Source organism: Octopus sinensis, linkage group LG8 (assembly GCF_006345805.1).
Source record: "Octopus sinensis linkage group LG8, ASM634580v1, whole genome shotgun sequence".
NCBI lineage: Eukaryota > Metazoa > Mollusca > Cephalopoda > Octopoda > Octopodidae > Octopus > Octopus sinensis.
This window is the reverse complement of record NC_043004.1, coordinates 102,826,571-102,836,570: the sequence shown is the minus strand read 5'-3', so window position 1 is coordinate 102,836,570 and position 10,000 is coordinate 102,826,571.

The following is a 10,000-nucleotide window of genomic DNA, read 5'->3' as shown; positions in this document are numbered from 1 at the left end:
TCGGTAATATAAAGACAACATTTATAACAAATATTGCTATGAAATATTTGGTGGCTTTAGAATGTATTCACTGTGGAATATATTATTTTGGTTTAGTCAACCTTATTCTTTTTGCATTATGTCTGCAGCCTTAAGTGGGGTGGATTGACAAAAGAATCATTAGAGCACTTGAAAAAATACCTTGCAGTCTTTCTTGCAACTCTTTGTGTTGTGAGCTCAAATATTGCCAGAGTCGACTTTACCTTAAATACCCACCAGGGTCAATAAAAAGAATTATTAGCCAGGTATTGAGGTCGATAGTATTGATTATATCATTCCACTCAAAAATTGCATCCTTAAGCATAATTACTAACCTTATACAAAACTTAAGGGAGACTACAATAACAGAATACTGCTCCCACATCTGAGATATACAGACATACAAACCTGCATCGCAAAGCAGACCACTCAAAGTGATTGGCATGAAGTCTCTGCTTAACTGAAGTGCTGCAGTTTCTGGTTAACTGAAGTGCTGACCCTCATTCTTCCTTTTCTACTTCTGCTACAATAGATCTGCTTCTCAGAACTGCTAGAGCTCATATCATCTCCTCTTAGATCCATCCAAATCACCTGTATTTCCTGTTTTGTGATCCACATTCCTGTCTACCACATCCACTCACAAGGCTTTGGTAGACAGAAATTGAAAGAAGCTCATCATATATAATGGTTTCAATTTTTTGGCACAAGGCCAGCAATTTCAGGGAAGAGGCTAAGTCAATTAGCTCAACCCCAGTGTTCAACAGGTACTTATTTTATCAACCCCAAACAGACGAAAGGCAAAGACAATGACTTGGCATTAATTTATTTTGTTTCTTCTTATTTACTCTGTGTTGTGCATGTAACACATGTTGTCTGCAAGGTTCAGTCAATTTCCTTCAATGTATAATCAATTTCGAAATAATCTTTCAGTCTGGAAGAAAATCCGGCATACTTCCACATATGTGCATCTCCATCAACTTTGTTGCCTCATAACTTCCAGAAAAATGGATATTTTGTAATGAAGTTTTCAACAAATATGCTTCCAATTATATCAGAATTTGCCTTGAAAAAACATTTTTCGGGAGTGGGTAGAGGAGTTTCAGAAAATTCATATGAGTCGGCTTTGTTTCCTCATAACTTTCAGAAAATTGATATTTTTAAAAAGAAATTGTCAATAAATAACTTTCAGGATGTGTAGATTCCAATTATAACAGAATTTAATATAAAATTCAAAATTGGTGAACTTGTCATACACATACATACTGACACACATCATATATATATCTACAAATTGAAACTTGAAATTTCATAAAAATTGTGATCTGTGTCAGTATGTCAGCTCACCAATTTTCTTTTTCAAATTAAATGACGATATAATCATAACTTACACACTCTGAAAGGTATTTGTAGAAAAAAGCGGTGAGCTGGCAAAATTGTTAGCATGCCGGGCGAAATGCGTAGCCGTATTTCGTCTGCTGTTACGTTCTCAGTTCAAATTCCGCCAAGGTTGGCTTTGCCTATCATCCTTTCGGGGTCGATAGATTAAGTACCAGTTATGCACTGGGGTCGATGTAATCGACTTAACCCCTTTGTCTGTCCTTGTTTATCCCCTCTATGCTTAGCCCCTTGTGGGCAATAAAGAAATAAAAAACGTTAGCATGCCGGGCGAAATGCGTAGCCGTATTTCGTCTGCCGTTACATTCTCAGTTCAAATTCCGCCGAGGTTGACTTTGCCTTTCATCCTTTCGGAGTCGATTAAATAAGTACCAATTACACACTGGGATCGATATAATCGACTTAATCCGTTTGTCTGTCCTTGTTTATCCCCTCTATGCTTAGCCCCTTGTGGGCAATAAAGAAATAAAAACGTTAGCATGCCGGGCGAAATGCGTAGCCGTATTTCGTCTGCCGTTACATTCTCAGTTCAAATTCCGCCGAGGTTGACTTTGCCTTTCATCCTTTCGGAGTCGATTAAATAAGTACCAATTACACACTGGGATCGATATAATCGACTTAATCCGTTTGTCTGTCCTTGTTTGTCCTCTCTGTGTTTAGCCCCTTGTGGGTAGTAAAGAAATAGGTATTTGTAGAAAATTTCATTAAAGAAATATCCATTTTCCCGAAAGTTATGAAGAAATAAAACTGACTTGTGAATTTTCTGAAACCTTTCCACCCAACACTCAGAAAATTTTTTTCAACACAAATTCTGATACGGTCAGAATCAACACCATCTGAAATGTATTTGTAGAAAATTTTATTGCAAAACATCCATTTTTATGGAAGTTATGAGGAAACAAACCCAGCATGTGTGGAGAGGCACATGTGGAGGGGCACATGTGGAGGTATGCTGAAAAATTAAATCTTTTATTTTCATTTTTTTAGCTGAGTTTTCTTCACTGTCTGGTGCTGACTTTTGAAGAATTCTTTCCTTCACTTACTGTAGACTTAAAAACGAAAGATCACCTTATTTATAACCACTCACAGAAAGAAGTAAACTCAACCATAAACATGAGATAAAGCAAGATAAAAATCATTGACCTCTCCTCATCTGATAATATGGTAGACCTTCTCCTTAGCCAGTTATATTTACATAGTTTCTATATAAGGAAGAAAGAATTAATTGTTAGTACTAACTACAGTTTGTGTAGCCACAGAAATAAATATCAGAGACTTTATTGTCCAACAGCAAACAGTTTTTTTTTTTTTCGTTTTGCTTTTAATGCAAAAATTTTAAACAAACATTTAAACTGAATGTTTTTTTTTCTCTTCTCTAAACTATTTTTCAACTCTATGATTGTCACAGAACTCAGGAAGTTTAAAACCAATCCTTTTGTGATTGACATGAAACTGTGCTGTGGAAATAAATGAGAAGTTATTCAAATCCAAGGAGAAATATTTATATATGTTTTCTTTTTTAGGGCAAGTGTAACAATGCAGCTGTTCTTACAATTGACTTATTTCTTAGTAGAATTCCTTTTCAGTTTGTAAACAGACCATTCAGTAAAACAGAATTTTATATATTAATTAGCGATTGTAAAGACAGTAATTACGATTAGTGTAGACAAGAAAAAACAGGCAGCAAATACAAAAGACTCCCTCTCTCCTCATTCAGTCATCAGTTAAATATTTTACTTAACTTCAACTTTCAGAAAATTCCTGGAAATATCATGGTAATCATCGTTGTGGTCATCTTCCCTTTTGCTTTCCAGTGAGTAGTTGCTGGAATGTTGTTGTTGTAGTTTAGGTCTAGGTCAGTTTTATGTTCAACACACGGACGATTCAACAAAGGTACCTCACAAGAAATAGCTGACAAATCTACCTCAAACAATACTCTGTCGAATTAGAAAAGAGAGGACTTAGTGAATACTTTTATCTTTATAGGTGTAGGAGTGGCTGTGTGGTAAGTAGCTTGCTTACAGACCACATGGTTCCAAGTTCAGTCCCACTGCATGGCACCTTGGGCAAGTGTCTTCTACTATAGCCTCGAGCTGACCAAAGCCTTGTGAGTGGATTTGGTAGACGGAAACTGAAAGAAGCCCGTCGTATATATGTGTGTGTGTATATATATATATATATGAATGTGCGTGTATGTTTGTGTGTCTGGTGTGTTTATGTCCCCATAACTTAGTGGTTCGGCAAAAGAAACCGATAGAATAAGTACAGTAAATCTTGTACACTGAATGTACTATATGGCAACTGTATCTACCCCTTTTTTGCATATTGAACAAGCTGTTTCCTTAATGAAAATAAGGTCTTGTCTCTCTTCCTACTTATTAAAACTTTGGTATTTGTAAAAGTTACTTCAAGACTTCTTGATTCTAGGAATTTCTCTAAATTTTATAGATTTAATTATAAAAACTTGGTCATTTGCATACAGGAATTCCCATGGATAGCTATCTAAAATTCCTTTGTTGTAGCCTGAAGGATTATAAAAACTAGAAGGGCTGATGGCTGAGCCCTGTTGGACCACTACCTCCATGCTAAATTCATAATTTAAAAGCCATTGTCTATCTCTAGGTTCCTAACTAACCACCAGGTTATAGAATATAGAATTTTGTCAAAAGTTTTCTTTAGGTTTAGGGATTTAATCTGATGTAAGTACAGCTGCAGTTGACTGACAAGGAAGATAGAATTAGTACTTCTTCTTGGTACAAAAGCAAAGTACATCTCATCTCTACTAGTTCTCTTCCTAATCAGTTATGTCATAGATTTTGCCATAACTTTCATGTTCTGGTTCAACAATTCAATACCTCTGTAATTGTTTTTCATGGTGCTGCTACTCAGATCATTGGGTTTTATGCCATCCTATACTGAGTGGTTACGTGAGTGGTACCAGCATGTCACCTACTCTGCTGGATATTCTAGTCATCCCAGTGACAATACTTAGTGAGCTTGCTGTCTTCCATTACCTTCATATCAATAGTTGTGCTTACAACTCTACTACTGTCAACTTCACTGGCCAATCACTGTTGAGATTTCATGGGGTAGACTTTCTCTCTCTCCTATGCATTTCCTCATCTAGCAACATCTTTATAGGATTTCAATGTCTCTTTGTTTTCAGTGTCACTGAGGGCATTATCATTCCATACACACTTCTCTCTAATAGTGTTTTGGTTCTCTCTAGTACACTGCTTTGCAAACCTAAACATCTGATACTGTAAAACTTCTTGCTTTCTGCTTGACATACAGCTTCTCTTCTAGCTAAATGGTATTGTTCTTTGTTGTCCCCTTTCTGTCCTCGTTCCAGATTTGTGCCTTAGCTTTAATGTATCTGTCTAAAACACTGTTCCACCTTCATGTCACCTTCCATTTGACAGGAAACTAACACTTATCACAGATCTACTCAGTAGCCTTCATCTAGTTGTCTCATCAGAACTCTAAATGGTCCTCAATGCTATAAATTTCCATCCCCTTCCTATCATCAAATACTTCAACCAGAATTCTACTGATCTGACTAATGTTCATAGTCTGGGGTGTATTTCTTTTGCAATGCATGTCTATTGGAAAATGTGAATCTGGTAACGTATGTAGTGGCACAAGCAGCCAGCGCCCTATTGGATGAGATCTCGCGGAAGCCATTGCCATCTCCGAGACTGGAGCGAGACCTCACCTGCATCCATTTGCCATGTGCAAGATGAAAATGAGGCTCGTTGTGGAGAAAACTATATAAAGGGAGAACCCTCTTCAAATTCCTCTTCTTGGGCGCCATTACACAGCAGCACTGGCTGAACATCAGCACTGGCAGAGGTTTTCTGCCTGTCTATCTCCAAAGGCAATGTGTCCACACTATCGGAGCTTAAGATGGTGGCTGAGAGTAGTACACTTCACCTTTCCTGTAAATAAACCAGTTGTAAATAGCATTTGTGCTTGAAGTCTTTTCTCTTCACCTGCCAGAAGCCTGAACTACATAAAGAACAAGAAAGATGATGGAAGGAAATGATATTCTTCCGATACCGTAAACCTTGCCTTCTATCATTAAACATTCAATAACATTTAAAGCTAAATCTGACCTATTTCATTGAAAATCCCTTTCAACACATTATTGTAGTGAAGATATGAGGACTTCACATTTCTCCTAATTTTTGCAATGAGTCCTGTCTATCTTCCCACACTATATATGAGTCAACAAGGGAACCTCTATGTGATCACTTGGCCAGCTAAAAATAACAATCAATTCTCTCCTATTTTTAGATAACCATCTTAAGGAAAAAAAAAACAAAAACAAAAAATGACATGTTGGATAATATAAACTGAAGTACACTATGTCTGAAGAACTGGGGTGGTCAAGGCTAAAATATCTTTGATTATAGATCTGCTTAATCAGGACTCTAGTTACGTTAGCCATTCTAAAATAGTGTCCCAGGTGTAAATTAGCACTCAGACATGCTAATTATCTTAAAATAGCACTTCAGCCATGTTATCTCATCAGGGTAAAGAAAAAAAAGTAAATCAATAAATAAAAATTTCCTCCCCACTCATTGTAAACTATAGCAACAACAACTCTGTTCTAACATTACGTGTAATAATACTTTATCCCAAAGTCAGCTGATCTGTGAGTAATCTTATATAGTGTTTCTCAGATCTTACTTGAACTGGACGAGTCTAACCGCATCTTCATCTCTCCTTCCCTCTCACTCACTCACCCACTCATTCACTCTCTCTCTCATTCTCTCCTCAAAGTGAATTTCTATAGAGGAAGGAAAACTCAAGGATATTAATAATTGAATTAAAACGGGAACATGATATGGGTTTTATGTATTTTCACAATGTGAAAGTTTGTCTTAAATTACAAGGTTTTCCAACAATTAAATTCTGCTGTAAACAAATGAAGTATTGATATTATATCTCTGTAAGTTAGCACACCAAACAAAATGCTTAGCGGCATTTCATCTGTCTTTGCATTCTAAGTTCACATTCTGCTGAGGTCAGCTTTGCCTTTCATTCTTTCGGGGTCAATAAAATAAGTACCAGTTGAACTCTGGAGTTCTCTGCCCCAAAATTGCTGATCTTGCACCAAAATTTGAAATCAATATTGTGGTTGGCATTAGGAAAGGCATCCAGCTGAAGAATACCATGCCAAATCAGACTGGATCCTGGCACAGCATGCCAGCCCAGCCAAAGCATCCAACCCATGCCAGCATGGACAATGGACGTTAAATGATGATGATGATGATGATAATGATGATGATGATGATTGTATCTCTGTAGTAAGCAGTGAGTTGGCAAAATCATTAGCAAGTCAGACAAAACACATGTGGCATTTCTCCCAGCTTTACAGTCTGAGTTCAAATCCTGCCAAGGTCACCATTGCTTTTCCTCCTTTTAGGATCAATAAAATAAGTTGAGCACAGTTCCCAATGCATTCGATTAGCACCCCCCCCCCATCTGCTTCCTCACAAAATTTCAACCTTTAATAGAATTGAATATTATACCATTGTATATTAGCTCAAAAGAAAAGTATTTTTATTCAATGAGAAGACTTCATATTCATTTGACCAAACCAAGAACTCAACATCTCTATCTAAACACTTTAATTAAGCTCATTTGTTCCTTTCCCATTGTTCCTGCCGTGTTGCCTTCTTCACTGTTTAAACATTTGTCAAATTCTTGTACTTCAAAACAAGATTTCACTCTGTTCATTTGGTTTTCCATCTACTAAATTGCTTTGGTCTGAATTGCATATTAACTACCATAACCTCCTTGAATTTTTATAAACCCCTACATGTATAATGACTAAAGAAAACCGTAAACAGAGTAGTCCATCCTTATTTTTTAAGCCTGATACTTATTATATTGGTCTATTTTGCCGAAGTGGACAAGTGATTTGTACTTTGTACTATTGCCCAAGGCCAACCAAATTGCCTTGTGTGTGAATTAGATGGAAACTGAAAAAAGCCCATTGTGATGGTCATGATAACAATGATGATAATAATAATTGTGGCTGTGATGGTGGTGGCAGTGGTGGTGGCAGAGGCGGTGGTAGTGATAGTGGCAGTGGTGGTGGTATTGATGATGTGATGGTGGTGATGATGATGATGTCAATGATGGTAAGGATTGTTGGGTCAAATTTATTGGTGTTGACTTCAGCAGTATTTGAACTTAGAATGTAAAGAGCTTGAAGAAATTCTATCCGATGTACTGGACCTCTATGCAATCACTCTAATTGAATTTAAAGTACATCATCATCATCATCATCATCATCGTTTAACGTCCGTTTTCCATGCTAGCATGGGTTGGATGGTTCGACCGGGGTCTGGGAAGCCGGGAGGGGGCACCAGGCTCCAGTCTGCTCTGGCAGTGTTTCTACAGCTGGGTGCCCTTCCTAATGCCAACCACTCCGTGAGTGTAGTGGGTGCTTTTTACATGCCACTGGCACAGGGGCCAGAGGAGGCTGGCAATGTCCACAATCATTTGGTGGTTTTTACGTGCTACCAGCATGGATGGCAGTCAAAGTGTACAATAAATAGTAATGTTATTTTCAAATTTTAGCACAAGGCCAGCAATTACACTATACACTAACTCCAGTGCCCAGTTGATACTTATTTTATTGACCCCAAAATGATGAAAGGCAAAGTCAACCTTGTCAGAATTTGAACTCAAAACATAAAGACAGATGAAATGCAGCTATACCTTTAGCCCGGCATGCTACCAATTTTGCTTCCTCACTGCCTTGCAATTGCTAGTAAGATTCAAAACTTAGATAATATAGCTAGCTAGGTAGAAAGAACCCAGGTATTCAGAATCCACATACATCTAGACTCTATGTAAAAAGTGCCAGTTGAAACAGCTGGAGTAATATTGAAAGAGAAAATGTATGCAGTGAATAGCAAATGTAAATATAAAAACATTATTGATTGATCTATAAATATTCTTGGGTATGGCTGGTATTATTGTTGTTGTTGTTTTTGTTGGAGTCATTGATTATTCAGTTCAAAACTGCCTGAATATTTTGATCAATGGATGTATTTATTTATATGTCAGTCACAAATGATATCCATTGCCACCTTCCAGAATGTCTCACACACCTGCACTTTTCCTCATCTTAGTGAAATTCTCTCATAGATTAAAACATTTAAAATGGACTAAATGTAGTCACGTGATCATAAGAACTTATCCTTGGTGACTTATGTGGTTATTTGGCCTGCTAGAAGTAGCAACCAAATTCTCCTTCAAACCAGTCCTTATAATCTAAAAGAAAAATGGGGAAAAGAGGGAGACATTGGATAAAGGAATTATGTCAGTAAATAAGACAGGATGTTTACGGATGGTAGGTCTTGATCATGGGTCTACTCAATCAAAACTGACTTGAGACTAAATAATAACAATGATTCATAATTAAGTAGGAAAAATATGAAACAGGCGCAGGAGTGGCTGTGTGGTAAGTAGCTTGCTAACCAACCACATGGTTCCGGGTTCAGTCCCACTGCGTGGCATCTTGGGCAAGTGTCTTCTACTATAGCCCCAGGCCGACCAATGTCTTGTGAGTGGATTTGGTAGATGGAAACTGAAAGAAGCCTGTCGTATATATGTATATATATATATATATATGTGTATGTGTGTGTGTTTGTGTATGTGTGTTTGTCCCCCTAGCATTGCTTGACAACCAATGCTGGTGTGTTTACGTCCCCATCACTTAGCGGTTCGGCAAAATAGACCGATAGAATAAGTACTGGGCTTACAAAGAATAAGTCCCGGGGTCGATTTGCTCGACTAAAGGCGGTGCTCCAGCATGGCCACAGTCAAATGACTGAAACAAGTAAAAGGGTATAGAGAGTATGTGATTGTGAGTTTCTTCTGGATGTTTTACAGATTATTCAGGAACTTTCCAGAACATGAAGTATCCAAGTAGTACCTTGGTAGTTTGGAGCTATACCACATTTTTTTTTCCACAACATTTCTGCAGGGAAGACCATCTTGTTAAGACTGGAAAGCTGACAACCCCCTGCTATGGTCACCAAAAATAGTAAAGCTAAGAATGGAGTGCCATACAAAGTATAATGCAAACACCATTTCAAACATGGAGCAAGGAACACTCTTTGCGTCTACTGCTACTGCTACTACTACTGCTACTACTACTACTGCTACTACTACTACCACTGCTGCTGCTGCTGCTACTACTACTACTACTACTACTACTACTACTACACTACTGCTGCTGCTACTACTACTACTACTACTACAACTACTACTACTACTACTACACTACTGCTGCTGCTACTACTGCTACTACTACTACTACTACTACAACTACTACTACTGCTGCTGCTGCTGCTGCCACTGCTGCTGCCTCTGCAGCTAATGCCACAACCGTTGCTTCTTGCCCTTCTTGCCCTTCTTGCCCATGATTTGCCTACTAACAAGATGAACATGAAACGTAATCAATCTCTTCAGTTTGGGTGGGTCTGCAAAAGCCACAAGTGCTTCCCCTCCTTCTCTTACTTATTGTTAAAAAAAAAAAAAGGGTGAAAGAAAACCAATGACA